Source organism: Canis lupus, chromosome 35 (assembly GCF_048164855.1).
Source record: "Canis lupus baileyi chromosome 35, mCanLup2.hap1, whole genome shotgun sequence".
NCBI lineage: Eukaryota > Metazoa > Chordata > Mammalia > Carnivora > Canidae > Canis > Canis lupus.
In genome coordinates this window covers 11,797,492-11,813,221 of record NC_132872.1, presented here as the reverse complement: position 1 = coordinate 11,813,221, position 15,730 = coordinate 11,797,492, and the positions used below count along the sequence as shown (strand labels likewise).

Below are 15,730 nucleotides of genomic sequence, written 5' to 3'. Positions count from 1 at the left end.
TATAGCTATATATAAAGTGAACGCCTGGTGAGTGGGCGGATGGTGATGTTCACTCTTATTTAGTGAAATGTGAATATGTCAGAATTACAGAAAATAGAAAGAAAGAGGTTTATGCAAAGCTGTCAAGTCGCATGTCTGTTTTTTTCTAAATCTGAGATGGTGCTGAGATGGTTCAAACTTAATATTCACATCCATTTTATCATATTAAATATGATCATTAGCAAACAGTGTTTGGATGGTAGCTATTTCCTAACTGACAATAGCCATCCGGTGGTACCCACTTTCCCATATGCCTGAGACTGATACAATTCAGATAGTCTGGAAAACAGTGGGAGGAAGGAAGCAATTAGAAATGAAGGGGAAGCTGAGGGCAGAGGGGAGGCACCAATTTTGTCTCACGCAAGAATATCCCTATACCTATTCTTTTGAAACTTACGGGTGGGGACAGAAGTACTATTTTTAAGTCTGTTTCATATCCTCAATTGGCATGCAGTCTTGCCCATAGGATGACTGGCAGGAAACCTTGAGGGTGGGCACTAGTGTTTAAAATAAGCTCAGGCCATAGATTAAGAAAACAGGAAGAAATTAACTCTAGAATACTGTGGAAGTAGAAGAAGCTGGAAAAGTGGACGATGGTAATGCTAAAAATTCAGTGTACCAAGCAGTGTTCTATAACAGCTACTACCTGCCCCCCACCCTTAGCAGCACTTCACTGCCACCAGCAATATCTTTGCCATTTGGGGCTGAGGGAGGTGAATGGGTGGGAAGGAGGCCTGTCCCTTAGGAATTCTTCCTAAATCCTGCAAAAGATTCTTGAGCAGTAACATCACCCAGAAAGACAGAGGGAAAGAAAGCATCTGATAATAATTTGTGAATACTGAGGATCCAAAGTGAGGACGTTTTGATTGCATTCCTAATTTTAGGACTAGCTGGTTACAAACACTGAATGTCTGTTCACTGAATTCCTGTCCTTTTTAAGCATTCAGCTGGATTACATCACCCAACTTTTCCCCAGGTGGATAGGGGTTGTGTGCTGAGTTCTGGCCAAAGGAAAATGGGCAGAAATGGCTGACAGCATTTTCCAGGCCCATGTCGTAATCCACAACTGGGTCTTTCCTCACTCACAGCCTGGGTGGAGAGGAATCTGAGCCACCTTTGAGGGAGTTGCCCCCAAACAGGTAGGGCCTGGGTCCTCATATGATCTACTTATAAAGCAGTCTACCAAACCCAACACTCACCCCTCATGAGCCAGTTGGATTTTATATGTCATCCTATGAATCCCTTGAGGTATGGAAGTTTATCCCTTGCAGAAGAGCTACAGCTGCTGCTTCCAAACCTTTCACAAAAATGACTCATATAATCTCACAAAGCCTGTCCTCCCATGTACTGTCACTCTCAGGAGCATCTTCTTCACATCTCCCTCCCATTCGGGTATGCAAGCAAACCGTACATTCAGAATGTCAAAAACTCACTTGTGGCTAGAATAGTAATGATATTTAAATAGCCAAGGAATCAACAGAGCAGTTTTTTGGAGAGAAGGTATAAAGAAGTAAAGAGACATGATGAGCAATGCTTTTAGGCATTGTGGCATTCTGTCTGCCTTTGATGCATACATGTAATTTCAACTAAAGTGCTAGACCCAAATGCAGGCAGCCTTCCTCAGAGTTTCCCAAAGCTCTGGGATTTAACTAGAATAATGGGGCAATTTAAACAGCTTTTGGCTTTCAATTGAAAGCTGGATGTTGAAGCGAGGTTATTAAACAAATAAATAGACAAATAATGAATCTCTGTATATCTGAACTGTAGTCATGGGAGTTCAGAAGTTGGATGGGGACTAGGGGACACATACAACAGGGATGCTGGTGAGCAAAGAATTTCCTCAGTGTCCTGTTGTTTACTTAAATCTTTCTCTAGATACACAGCCCTCTTACTCACCTGAGTGATGAATTAGGAAGGAGTACTCCAGGCAAGGGCGGGGGGAATCTCTACAGTCTAAGGGATCCCCCATGAGCATTCTGCTCATTGCTTACTGTCAGTCTGAATTTTCTGTTGTCTCTACCCAAAGATAAAAAGGAAGTTCTTTCTTCTTTCTTCAACAAAGATGATCCTGTGGCTAATTCCCTTACTGCATTTCCTTACTTTTCTACTTTCCCTGTGGCATGCAGGCCATGTAGTAAATGCACACATAAATGTTCATGTAAGAACTCCTCATGATTACAGAGCGAAGGAGATCTGTGTACCTGCCCAAGTAGTGGAGGGAATCAGAATGCTGGGCTTAGGAAACACAGCCAGCCTAGCATCCCCCTAGATGGCCAAGGTGGCCGCTGGGACAGAGGGAAAGGGATTCTGGTCACTTGCCTGGGGCGGAGAGTCAACTGCTAGGGATGGAAAAACAAATTGTTTGAGACTCTTGCCCATCTCATATTCAGGAAGGTTTCTCAGAGTGTCCTGAATGACCCAACCCACAGGGCACCATGTCACAGTCAGCAGTTGCTAAGCTATGCCTTTCACCTGTACCTCTTCCCTCCTCTGGATATCTTTTTTTTTTTTTTTTTAAGATTTTATGTATTTATTCATGAGTGACAGAGAGAGAGAGAGAGGCAGAGACACAGGCAGAGGGAGAAGCAGGCTCCATGCAGGGAGCCCGACGTGGGACTCGATCCCGGGCCTCTGGCTGGGATCAGGCCCTGAGCCAAAGGCAGACGCTCAACCGCTGAGTCACCCAGGAGTCCCTGGATATCTTGAACTTGTTTTTGGTTTAGAAACCTCCCTTCCTCCATACACACACCACTTGAATGTTGCTTTCTAGCAGGTTTCGTGCCAGCTACTTTTCTTTCCCTCTCACAGACACCCCCAATGATGGCGCTAACACAATATGGAGGGAAGATCCCTGAGGGACAGTTTGAAGACAAATTTCCCAAGAAAACTACTCATCATTAGTTATATTATTGTTCACAGATATATTCACTTCCCTGTAAGAATCCCACTATTGCTGTTAGCTCAGCTGTGTGATTACTTGAGCTAAAGGAATGTGAGCATACATGATATGTGCTACCACCTTCCAGAAGCTTTAGGAAGCACTGTCAGATCCTGCCAACTTTTTTTTTTCCTGCTTCTGCCTCCTGCCATGAAAATGGTACATACCACACAGGGATTTCTTCTTTAGCTTGGGTTGGGGAATAAAAAGACATACGGAGCAGAGCCAAATGGATTTAAACAGAGACACAGAATCTGCAGCCAACCTGCAGCCACCAACATATAATGTTGTCTGTTGTAAGTCACCAGGATTTGGGGGTTGCTTGTGGATGCAGGAAAGCTGATTAGTACACCACCTACTCAGAAACATTATTAGGTATGGATTTTGTGAATGAGAGATGAAACTTTGGGGGATAAAACCCTGTAAGGTTCTGGGGTTGTTTGTTACAGCTCTAAGTAATGACCCTAATGTGCCATTAGGACCCCTTCCCCTAAGAGGACCCCTTCCCTTTTCAAGAACCTAGGATACTTATTAGCCCCTAAAATGGAGGAGCTATGATGAGGTAGAGGGGAAAGACTCCAGATCCTCAAACTGGGTAGGATTAAGAAGAAACAACTTGAGACTTCTCCAAAAATCTGGACGCTGGTGAACATCTACCACTCGCATCTACGCTAAATCCATACATTACAAGTCGAGTGGGGTAGCTGTGGTGTGTATCTTCGTAATAGCTACAGAGATATAACTTGGCTTTTCTTTTTTATCTTTATCCTATTTTATTCCCAGATTTGCTAGGTACTGTTTCTTAGCAACACGATTTTGGAAGAAACATGGTCCTTTCAAGCTGGCACTGCAACCTGCAGATGCTCTTTCCGATGACCTCTCTATTCCCTAAGAAACTTCTGAGATTCTCGATTTCTCACTCAAATCTTTTGAGTTATTCTTTCTCCATGATTCAAGTATATGGCAATATTTCTACATGCTTTTCTCTAGCCCCTGCTCTTAGTTAGACCTAGGATTTCTTATCCTAGCTGTGCTAGCTTTACTTTGGGGTATCTGCTTCAGTCAATTTACTCTTCCTTTTTATCTCCCTCCTCCTTATATATCCATCTTCACATTCACCTATAGCGTTATACTATAGGACACAGCCCTCTGTGAATCCTTTGTGTTTCTGCACATTCTGTGAGCAGAAGCACTGACAACTTTTTGTTCTAGACTATCTTCTCAAGGATGTAGATAGCAAACAGCCTTGGAAAATTGAGATAGTGTCTTGCTCCAGAGAAGAGGGCAGGTTTGTAAGGATAATGTCTTCCTTCAGGGTCAATGTTGCATGGGTTTGCTTACAGCCCACTAGGAAAGATTGGGGTTGCCCAAGCTCAGGGTTCCTCAGCTGTGACAAAACAAAACAAAACAAACAAAAAGCACCAACTGTCACTTCAGCAGCATTCTTCTATGTCTACCTGTCACACTTAGAGGGGAGGGGGTCTTAGAGGACATAAAACTGGCAAAAACATGAATCTCATGCTGCCCGATGTGCTGTGAGAAGTCTCATGTCTATTGCCAACATCCATAAAACTATGGCAGGTGATTTTTTACAAGTTGAGCAAAATCTTGGACCCTTCACAGTTCTTGATATATACCACTTTCTATATAATTAAAATTTAAATTATGATATATAATTTATCATAAATTAATATCTGTAGGTATCCATGCTTGTATGTATTATATAAGATACCATTTCATTTAAAGATGGTGTTAAAACAATACACCCATGGGGCGCCTGGGTTACTCAGTTGGTTAAGCTCCTGCTTTCTGCTCTGCTCCGGTCCTGCTCAGCGGGGAGCCTGCTTCCCTCTCCCTCTGCACACCCCCACCCCTGCTCTTGTGCTGTTGCCCTCATGCTCTCCTGCAAATAAATAAAATCTTAACACACACACACACACAATACACACACAGCACGCACAAACACAATTATAATTGTATCTCCAAATATTTAATGTAGTTCCTCACTTTTGTTAAAGATCTGTTGAGTGAATCCATTGAAAACCGAGGAATACATTTTTGCTACAGAATTATCAACTTTATAATACTCTAGTTACTACTGAGCCTCTCAACAGAATGGAAGAAAGCCAACATTGACTTCAGGCCTCCAAAACATCAACCCAAATTTAGTTGCTGTCTCCCTGAAGTGGATGCCTTGGTTTTATTAAGAATGTATGGAGGCATCTCATCTCTATTTATCAAGGACAGGGTTGGGAATGTGTCCTTCTCAGTGAATGCTTTTGACTACCTAGCCCTGACTACACTATCAAGTACAGCTCCATAAACATTGGTTCTTGAATACCTCATTCAAAAAAAAATATTTTGAACACCTATTCTTTGTAAGGAAGTGCTAAGCTTTGGGGACTTAAACATGTAAACAGACAAATTATAGTTCAAAAACTAGTAAGTAGTAGAATACAATTAAAAACTCCGCAGAAGCAGAGAAAGGCAACTAATTGGTTACAAAAGAGAGGGGGGCAAAAAAGCCGAAGGACTGAGAAGGGGGTATGTATAATATCAACATTTTTATCCTAGCCTAATTTGGGAGCCTCATCTACTTTTATTTCACTTGTGGCTTCTTAGACCTTGATTTTACTGTGTCGAGGTAACCATTCACTCCTTTTTTTCTCTGTCCTGATATCCTACATTAGCTTTTTCTACCAGCCTTTTGCTACTATAAAAAGTCCTTGATTTGGTTTTTATCCTTCATAGAATTTTATTTCAGCCCCTGGCTTTCCTGAGGCTGAGCACACAGAGTCACCCCTGTTTGGTTCCAGTACACTCTGTGGCAGGGTATCTATGTCTCTAAAAGCCCCCAACATGTATTTTAATGTGCAGACATGTTTAAGAACCCCTGCTCTAGGACCTTCTACAACTCTAGCAATTCCTAACTGAAGTGGATTATGCATGCCTCCAGGTCAACTTTGTAGCTGGTTTTTGCCCAGTTAGATTCTTCCTACCTTACCTTGACTCCCTTTCCTCCCGCTCTGCATTCCGACTCTACGGGGAATAGAGGAGCACTGGCTAGGACAGTATGTTGTTTTGATTAAGAGTTAACAATGTAGTTCAGAAAAAGAAGTAGAATCCTGTTTTTTTGTGGGCTTTTTTGTTTTCTGTTTTTTTTGTCTCTATCAGTAGGGCTGCACAAAGTCTCACAAGGTGTAGAAAATCATAAGCAAGATTTAATGCTAACCTTTGTCCATCCTAGACCCAGTGGAGAAGAAAAGGGGGGCGGGGGGGAGAAAAGATTACAGCTTTCTACTTCTTCTAGTGAAATAGCACAAATAGAAAATGGAGAAAAAACTGGGAGTTGCCATGGCAGCCTGAAGCTCCCCACAGAAATCATGACCTTCCTTGTCCAACCATGGGAAGAAGAATACCTTTCGTAGTAAGTCCCAGCAGATACCATGGTGGCTCTGTGGACTAAGCATGTACCCCTGCTCCAGACAGAGAGCCACAGTGATGGGCTCTCATTATTTATGCAGCAAGCAGCACCTTCCTACTGAGTGTGACCAGACATCCAGTGGTTAGGATGCTCAAATAGAAGAACCCACCAATTTCTTAAAAATATGTAACTGCAAATCAACCTCACTCTTTTAGTTCAAACAAACATTTTTACATGTAAAGCCAAGCAGTTGAATTCTAATCGTGTTGCAGCAGTCAGATTTATATTTAAGTCTTTTAGCCTGCCGGCTAATTTAGGAGATAATCTAAAAACCAGAGAAAGTATTATTATACCATGATATTTATTTGAGTATCCAGGCACTCTTAAAAGCACAGCCTTGAGGATTCTTTCCAATTAAAGTTACTGGTGCAGCATTGAGTGGGCTGAGTGTGTCCAGGCATCCCTAGCTTCATGCCACTGTAATCTCAGACCTGGGGGCTGTTTGATCAATTGATCAATTAATACACTGTCTAAAAAAAATAAATAAATAAAAAATAAAAAAAAATACACTGTCTATTTGATTCATTAATTTATTAAACCTTTATTGAATGTCTAAGATGTGCTAAGGAGTATGCAACCTGGTGAAGATATAGAGATAAAAAATGAGAAAAAAAACCACCATCTCAGGAAGTTTTCCATATAAACAAGCGGTTACAGTTTCAAAACATTGTGATAAGTATAGTAATCACCAGATAAGAAGTGCATATATACGTATAAAGAAGTATAGGTTTGTAAAAAGGAGCAAATACCCCATTTCTGCTGGGAGTGAGAAGAGATTACAGTCAGGGAAAAAGTTAAGGTGGCTCAGCTCAGTTTCAAAGGATTTAGTAAGAATTTCTCAATTGTAAAATGTTGAGGAGAGTGTGTAAGCAGCAGGGATTACACAAGCTAAAGAAGTATGAAGACATGTGGTGCAAATAATGTGTAAAGTGAAGAATACGTGTGTGAGGAGGGGACACTGATGAGAAAGAAAATGGTCAAATCAAGAGGACCTTTGTCATCATGCTACAGAATTAAGATATTATTCTGCATATGATGAGGGGAGGAGAGTTGAAACAAGATACTGCTTTAATCAAGTTGTGTGTGTGTGTGTGTGTGTGTGTGTGTGTGTGTGTGTGTGTTTCAGAAAGCCTTCAAACACTGAGAGTGGGCAGTCATGGGGAGGCTCTGGTACTCTGCTATGACTGCTGACAGGGACACTAGCTGAGAAGTCACAGATGATACGATTGTGATATGTATCAGTGGTAGGACTTGGAGATGTGAGAAGACATTCCTGAGAAGTGACATGACAAGATGACAGTGTGAATGTGGAGATGAGGAATGGAAGGGGCTTATGTTCTGGCTTGGGTACTTGGGTGAAGCACTTGTTTACCAAAACAGGAACATGGGGAGTTGGAGAGGACGGATTCCTTTTGAATGGGGTGAGTTTGAAGTGCCTGTGGAACATCTAGAGGAAGATGCCTGCTGGCGAGCTCCATATACCAAGAGTGACTGATGCTGATCATGTAAATTTGGAACTTGTGGCTAGAAATTGAGCAATTCATCAGCTTTTCCAGGGAGTATATTAAGGGATTAAATACAAAATTCTAGACGGGTGTGTCTAGTGTTAGTGTGCATAGTCACCTGGCGATCTTAAGTTTTGATTCAGTAGATCTGGGATGGGCCTAATGCTCATTTTGAACAAGCTGCTAGGTGATATGGATTCTGCAGGTACACAGACAACATTTCGGATAGCAAGACTCTGGAAAACATTCTAGTGTTTAAGGACAACCAGATGATGAGAAATCCACAAAAAGGACTGAGTAGAGGACGTCAGAGAGAGAGTCAGGAAGAGAAAGGAGGAAAAAAGAGGTGTACTGTCTTGGAACCCCAGGGTAAACAGAATTTCACAAAGAAGAAAATGTTCAACAAAGTCAAAGTCTGCTGACAAGTAGAACTAAGACTGGTAAATATTGAATGAAAGTGGCGATTTGCAAGTAATTTTGAACTTAGATCGGGGAGTTTTTATATCATGAAGAGAACAGAAGCCATTTGTAGTGGAGAGATAAGTAAATAGTACGGGAGGAAATAAAGATAGTGAATATGTACTAATTTTTGTAAACAAAACAAAAAAAATGGCTGTTATGGGAGACAAATTGTGTGATGATTTAAAGGACAAAAGGTTGAAAAAGTATCATTTTTAAGATAGAAAAGGCATGCTATTTGTGGTAAGCATAATAACGCTCCCACACAAAAGACATTCTCATCCCCATCCCCCAGACCTGTGACTATATTACCTTACATGGCAAAAGGGACTTTGCAGATATAATTAAATTAAGGATCTTGAGATAGAGAGATTACCCTGGATTATCCTAGTGGTCCCAGTGCAATCACAAGGGTTAAAAGAAGGAGGCAGAGGGGTAAGGGCCAGAGGAGTTACAACCACCATGGAGGTGGGAATGATGTTGTTGCTGTTTTTTTTTTTTTTAAATATTTATTTATTTATTTATTCATTCAGAGAGAAAGAGAGAGAGAGGCAGAGACACAGGCAGAGGGAGAAGCAGGCCTCATGCAGGGAGCCCGATGTGGGACTCGATCCCCGGTCTCCAGGATCACACCCCAGGCTGCAGGCAGCACTAAACCTCTGAGCCACCGGGGCTGCCCTTGTTGCTGGTTTTGATAAGGAAATGCTGCTTTGAGCCTAGGAATGAGGACAGCTTCTAAAGCTGGACAAAACAGGAACTGATTCTCCCTGTAGAGCCTCCAGAAGGAACAAAGCTCTACCAACAGCTTGGTTTTAGACCCATGAGACTTCTGAGGTTCAGAACTATAAGGTAATAAATTAATGTTGTTTTAAGCCAACAAATTTTTGGTGATTTGTTATAGTACATAGATAACTACAGTTGACCCTTGAATGACTTGGGGGTTAGAGCATGGCCCCCTGCACAGTCAATCCGCATATAACTTTTGCCTCCCCCAAAAAACTTAACTACTAATATCCTAGTAATAGCCTACTAATAGCCTACTATTGACCAGACTTACCAATAGCATAAATGGTCAATTGATGTATATAGTGTATTATTATATACTGTGTTCTTACAATAAGGTAAACTAGAGGGAAAAAATATTAAGAAAATCATAAGGAAGAGAAAATACATTTACAGTGCTGTACTGTAAAAAAAAAATGTATAAGGGGACCCACACCATTCAACTCCATGTTCAAGAGTCAACTGTAATACAGGGATCCTTAATATGATGAGGAAAAGAACCAAAGGAGAATTGAGATGTATTACATCAAACAAAAGGAGACGAAATAGAAATCCAGCAAGATATAACTACTCTGGAGGTCCAGTTTTCTCTAAGACTTTATATCGGATGTGAAGCTGTGGATGAAATAACTGTACATCATCATCTCTTGTGCATCATCCCAACCACTTCTCTAAGAATACACATCATCGGGGGGGCCTGGGTGGCTCAGTGGATTAAGCTTAAGCTTCTCCCTTTGGCTCAGATCATGATCCTGGGGTCCTGGGATCTAGCCCCACATTGGGCTCCCTGCTCAGGGAGGGATCTGCTTCTCCCTCTGCCCTTCCCCCCGCTGTTGTGTTGTCCTTCTCTCTCTCAAATAAATAAATAAAATCTTAAAAAAAAAAAAAAAAAAGAAGAAGAAGCAGAAGAAGACCCATGATCAGATCCACTCTTGGACTGTCACAGATTAACACAGGGCAGCTGTCCCCAACTCTGTTACTTCCAGATCTTCCCCCTCCACTCTCTTTTTGAACCCCTGTCATGAAGGTCATCTCCTTTCAGTGAAGAAGTGTGAGAGATTCCCTTGTGGTAAATTACTTAGGAAACAAAATAGAAGATCAGGAAGTTTAGACTTCCTGGAAAAGAATCTAAACTATGGTGATCACAGATCTGTGTTCAAATTCTCACCCTTACTAAATATCAACTTGGAAGACTAACATGTCTGAGCCAATTTTCTCGTCTGTAAAATAGGAGTCATAAAGCCACCTTCCTGAGGATAAAATGAAGCATCACATTAAAAATAGCTGGACATGCTGGAGGAGCACTGTGGTGTTGGCTCTCCTATCCTTTTTTTTTTAATTTTTTATAAATTTATTTTTTATTGGTGTTCAATTTGCCAACATATAGAATAACACCCAGTGCTCATCCCATCAAGTGTCCCCCTTAGTGCCCGTCACCCAGTCACCCCCCACCCCCCACCTCCCCTTCTATCACCCCTAGTTCGTTTCCCAGAGTAAGGGGTCTCTCATGTTCTGTCTCCCTTTCTGATATTTCCCACTCATTTTTTCTCCTTTCCCCTTTATTCCCTTTCACTATTTTTTATATTCCCCAAATGAATGAGACCATATAATGTTTGTCCTTCTCTGATGGACTTACTTCACTCAGCATAATACCCTCCAGTTCCATCCACGTCGAAGCAAATGGTGGGTATTTGTCGTTTCTAATGGCTGAGGAATATTCCATTGTATACATAATGGAATGTAAAATCTTATCCATTTTAAGTGTTTTGGGGGAAGAGTTTTGTTGGAGTAAGGTGTGGCAGCTGACTCAAGGTAAGAAAATTCATTAAACTGACTCCCCCCAATAATCTTCACTTTGGGTTGAGTGCTTTTGGTTGCATGAGAACACTGAGCAGTGGCGGGGGGGGGGGGGGGGGAGGAAGACCCTGCGGATTTCTTGGACCTGGTCCCCTCTGAGGGTTCCTAGGTTGAAACCAAAATGGGGAGAGAATTTCATCAATTAGCCCTGCTTTTTCTAGCTCATTGTATACCCTGCCTTGTCTGAATGCAGTTATGCTTCAGGAGCTTCGCAGTGCTGTCTCGAAGGTCTCCCCGCAGCACCCCCAGGCCCGCCAGGCTTCTCCCCGCAGCGGGTGCTGGGGCTGCAGGGGACCACGCAGCCCTCCCGGTTTCCATGGAGACGCTAGGTGACGTCTGCGCGCCCCTGAGCATTTGTATTTAAATGAGGGGAAGCGAGGGGGAGTGAGGGGAAGGGATGTAAAGGAGCAGGGCAGGGCACCCCAGCAGGGAGGGTGTGGTGGAGGCGAGCCCCTGGGTGCTCCAGGAATCCGGAGGCAGAGGGGTGCTTGCTTCCAGCGGAGGAAGGATGTTCTAGGCCTCCTTTGTGATCTCAGGTTGCAAGGCACGGAAGGAGCGCAGACCACTGGGCACCCTGTTTCCTCGAGGGGAGACGCCCAGGTGGTAACCCGGAGCCTCGGGGCTCCCTGCTGCTGCGGGAGGCGCCCCGCCTCCGCCTGCGAGGTCACCCCGAGGGCACCCCGGGCGCCCGAGCCTCGAACCCCTTGCAGAAGTGGGGGGGAGGGGAGGACGGGGTGCTTGGGCAGATGCTCTGATTGCACAAGCGCCCCGGTGACGTCAGCTTCACTCCAGGTGGGACCTGGGGTTGCAGGTGGCTGAGCGGGAGCCCGGGCGGGAGGACCGGCCGCCTCTCTGAGATGCTAAGCAGGTGGTTCGGGGTCGCCGGGGGAGCTCAGCTCCGGGCTGTCATCACTTGAACAGTGCCTCCTGCCCTAGGTAACTGCGGGTCACAGGGGCTCTGCTCCATAAACGAAGTCTTTGAAAAAAAAAAAAAAAAAAAAAAGCCCTCATAAGCCAGCAGGTGCCTGCCGGCCTTACAAAGAGAAACCAATCGTATTTTTTTTTAAGATTTTATTTATTTATTCATGATAGAGAGAGAGAGAGAGAGAGATAAGAGAGAGATAGGCAGAGACAGAAGCAGGCTCCCTACATGGGACTTGATCCAGGGTCTCCAGGATTGTGCCCTGGGCCAAAGGCCAGCACCAAACGGCTGAGCCACCCAGGGATCCCAACCAGTTGGGTTTAATAAACACTCTCTGAGGTCTGCTATGGGCCTAGCGTGTGCAAAATGAGCGGGCTTCTCTTTGCCTTCAAGGCGCCTGTGCTCTGATGAGGGAGACGGATACACTCACAAATGACCACTTGTGACAGGCAGCAGATGATCATACCATGGTCAGTCTAAGAAAGGTGACATTAATTCTAATACAAGAAAGAAAAGGATAGTTAGTATTAGATGCCTCTGAGGTCTAGCCCTTTATAGTAGATACACAACAGGGAGGACAGGGGAAAAAAAAAAAACTTCTGTAGGGATAGTCTAGAAAAAAAAGTTTTACAAAGGGCCCTATTTAAAATGCCAATTCTGAAAAATTGTCTGTCAAGTGACATAGTGAACTGGTTTTCCAATTTTTTTCTCTCTCTCTGATGAGTTATTTCTATTGCTGCAATTTCTAAGGGAATTTGTATTGGTCTTAGCTTTGCTTGGCCTCTACTCAAGTTTTACCACTCACGAAACCACACGGTTTTGGCATTAGAGGTTCAAGGTTTAATGGCTTCTTTTTTTTTTTTTTTTAAGATTTTATTTATTTATTCATGAGAGACACACACAGAGAGAGGCAGAGACACAGGCAGAGGGAGAAGCAGGCTCCTTACAGGGAGCCCAATGTGGGACTTGATCCCAGGCCCCAGGATCAGGCCCGGGTCAAAGGCAGCACTAAATGGCTGAGCCACCCAGGCTGCCCTAAAGGCTTCATTTTAAGAGACCCAGAGGCTAGAGTTGCGAGAGAGAATGCTTGAAAAAGTGTACAGGTTCAGGCTGCTTAAGAATTATATGAGTGTGAAGGGCACTGAAAAACTTGTGTGGTTGAAATGGGACTGAAATGCAGGAGGTGTTGGTGCCAGTCGGGACTCCTTTGCACACTCCGGGGATATAACAAGAAGGAGATGAGCAACAGCATCACAAACACTAGACGAATTTTTGAAACACCTATCACTTGTGGTCTGACTGTAGTACATACTCCGCAGTCATGAGCCTTCTAGTTTTAATTCCAAAATTAGGAAAAAAATCAGGAATAAATTAAAGGACAAGGGAGCCAAAGACTAATTTATGGTTTTAAGCGTTTAGATGGAAGGTAACAGGAGGTAATGGGATTCAAAGGCGGCAATTCTTTCTTAAAAGAGTGAGAGAAATAAAGCCATATATATATGTGCTCAAACTAGCCATAGTTTCTGTGTCCTTGAGATATTGGTTACCAAGGGCCTATTTTCTAGGTCTTACTCTCAGTTGGTTAAGAAGCATATTGAAAATAAAAACATCTCACTGGAGTTTTGGCAATATAGCAGAATATTAGTAATTTTTAGATGACAAAAATATAAAAGCACAGAATGCCAAGAATCTACTTATTTTCATTTTTATTAATTTTTCATTCTCAGGCACATGGTTTACCACAATATCTTTGGACTTCTAGTTTACTCTAAGGCCATTCTGCCCTGCTTCTGGATAATTGAATAAAACCTGGCTTCTTAACCTCAAATAAACACCCACAGACGCATGGGAACCTCATTTATCCAAACACAGTCAAATGTACTTGCATACTTCTGTACTGGTAGTCGATATGGTATGACAGTTCCTAGAAATGAGCTTGGTGGTTTAGGAAGTGCCCAGTTGACACCACTAGTAGCCAGAAGCAGAGTCAGTGGAGACAAAATAAAGTCACAAAGGAGAAAATGAGACATGAGAAATGGAAAGATAAAGAAGATTTAAAAAGTAGAAAAAAAAAATGAGAGATGAAGGGGAAAAACTAAATAGAATAGGATGTCTTAAGCACTTAATGAACAGGTTAGGATCTTCCAGTTTATTCTCATCTTGATTTAGAGAGAAATTTCAGAGCTGGAAAGGATCTGGTGATTATCCAGTCTGTTTTTCTATTTCACAGATGAGAAAACAGGAGTAAGGCGGAGATGAGTGACTTGTCTAATATCTGAGTTGATGAGGCTGATGTTAGCTCCCAGCGTCCTGACTCTGGGTCCAGTATTAGTTCTGCTACATTCTTTCTGATACTTGTAAAGGCTAACTGAATCTAAAATTCCTTCGAAATTAAAATACTTTCCCATTTTTTTCTTGAACTTCTAAAAACATTTTTACATTTAGATTTTTGCTTTACAGCTTACTAAGTGCTTTATCTTATTTAATGTTTGTACCCATTCTATGAGAAGTAAATTGCAGCTATAAAATGACCCACATGGGACTTAACTAATTTTGATTTGTAATGTATTTTTCCCTCAAATACTTTCTCAACTTGTATTTGTGGAGTACTGAGGTAAATTAAAAATAAATAGACCATATTATTCCTACTCTTCTCTACCGTATCACCAGCTAGGAACTAATTGTGTCTTAAGGAAATGGAATATATAGAAGTAGGAGGATGGACAGCGTGACAATAAAGAAAAGCAAAAAGGAAGTAATAACATGGCCAGAAAAAAGAAATTGCAGAACTTGGTGCTATGGATGATAGCAGTTCAATCTTCTGATGTTCTAGACATGTATGATGGGGAAGCACTATCTCTAGTTGGTTCTATAATAGTGACCCTTGTTATTTCTAGAAAGTTCTCTTTGAAGCTGATGAATCCAGTTCCCAGAAAGAGACCTAGGACTAATGTTGGGGAATAGGAGCACCTCCTCCCCACCACGAACTGCACTCTCCGAGGCCCAGCCACCCAAGGCAGGATGGTTTCAATCACTCCTGCCATCCAGCCATTGCTGACACTACTTGGCAGCCAGCCTGCCTCTAATGGAATGTGTCCTGCAGCTGGGAATTAGGTCATCAGTAATTCACTTAATAGCATTTTATGAGCTGGGCTCTGACACAAGAGAGTGATCTGGTCTTACCAGCAGGAGCTTTCCTTGATGTGAGAGGAAGGAGGGAGGAAAATATACCATCCTGAATAATCACACACTATATTCATTTCCAGAAAGTAATGGGTGAGGGTAAGAGAACTGGGGCTTTTTTCAGATTATTTGATCCGGCCAGCTACATGATCTTAGGCAACTTACCTCTCATTTCCAGACTTCATTCCCTCTAACATCTCATTCCAGCTCTAACATTGCATACTTTTGACTCTAAGGGACTCTTCAAGGAAGTTAGAAAATGCAGAATTTGTCACTTCACCCTTTTCCCTCCACCTCCTTGATGGTGCTCTCTAGAAAGGGAGATGGATGACCCTGCTCTCTGCCACTTGTGTTTTGGAAAAAGAAAAATCCTGATTTGTAGAGTTCACTAATTTCTGTAGTGTATTCCCAACATGGCTGAGTCCAGGCTGTCAATGATTTAACAACTGGCTAGGGAGATTTCTGAAAATCTTACAGTTGGCTCTGATGAGCTGATATGAGCCACTCCAGCACACCACTGGTGTTCCCCTCAGCTAGAAAGAGCTGCCTCAGTGAATAGT

General features: G+C 42.6%; 1 long non-coding RNA gene across 2 annotated transcripts in view; it reads left to right on the top strand.

The window, feature by feature from the left end:
- Positions 1-11,471: 11,471 nt before the first annotated feature.
- LOC140625163 (uncharacterized) overlaps positions 11,472-15,730 on the top strand; it is a 38,337-nt gene continuing 34,078 nt past the window's right edge. For both annotated transcript variants that reach the window (XR_012024540.1, XR_012024541.1), the window contains exon 1: positions 11,472-12,001. This is a non-coding gene — a long non-coding RNA (uncharacterized lncRNA). The remainder of the gene's footprint in view (positions 12,002-15,730) is intronic.